Raw genomic sequence first — 220 nt, 5'->3', positions numbered from 1 at the left:
CTTATTACAAAGGGTTTATGGATTCTTAGATTACTTTACACTAGAAACTATTCTTGTAATACAATCTTTGATCAATAAACTCCTTTTGATGTTCATTTCTCATTTGATTCTTTCAAGATTTCTCCTAAACCTCAAGAATCTAATCTTTTGTCTTTAGATTCTTTATTGATTGATTCCAACAAACATCACCAGCATAAACACCGTTTTTGGATCAAACAGT

Source organism: Brassica oleracea, chromosome C9 (assembly GCF_000695525.1).
Source record: "Brassica oleracea var. oleracea cultivar TO1000 chromosome C9, BOL, whole genome shotgun sequence".
Taxonomy (NCBI): Eukaryota; Viridiplantae; Streptophyta; class Magnoliopsida; order Brassicales; family Brassicaceae; genus Brassica; species Brassica oleracea.
This window is presented reverse-complemented; position numbering follows the sequence as displayed.